The sequence below is a fragment of the Arachis ipaensis genome, chromosome B07, assembly GCF_000816755.2.
Source record: "Arachis ipaensis cultivar K30076 chromosome B07, Araip1.1, whole genome shotgun sequence".
Lineage (NCBI taxonomy): Eukaryota > Viridiplantae > Streptophyta > Magnoliopsida > Fabales > Fabaceae > Arachis > Arachis ipaensis.
Window position 1 is genome coordinate 8,156,595 of NC_029791.2, and position 585 is coordinate 8,157,179.

Here is a 585-nt window from a genome sequence, read left to right on the forward strand (position 1 = left end):
ACTGTACTAATTCCGTATTTATTACTTTTATACTTATTTAATAAATAAAAATATAAATTTATAGACAATTTAATACTCATTAATATACTAGTCAATATAATGTATTTAATTTTTTTAATATCACCCTTACTTTTATTGTGATGATTAAATAAGCAATAATTATGAATGGGTTACAATTTTTTTTAATCATCAATGTGAATATAACAAATTATTATTATGTCACAAAATTCTTCTCCTTATATTTGCTAGGATTTAGGATTTAACCATAAATCAAGAACTATTGGGATACCATAAAGCAGGCATAGAAAATTGATGATTTTAATTTATTTTATTGAATGCTGGAAGTCACATACACTAGAATATATATTGAGTACTTCTATATGTTGTTCACTTAAAACATAATTACCCATATTTATGACCACATCTAGAGATCACAGTTTAACAAATTGCAACTCTAATTTGTATTGTTTCCTAAATAACTGATTCGATCAAATCAGTTACAACCATACTAACTGATTTTAGTCTTATTACTCATCAGAGAAAATTTTATAAAAATATATATAAAACATGAATACAACAATACGT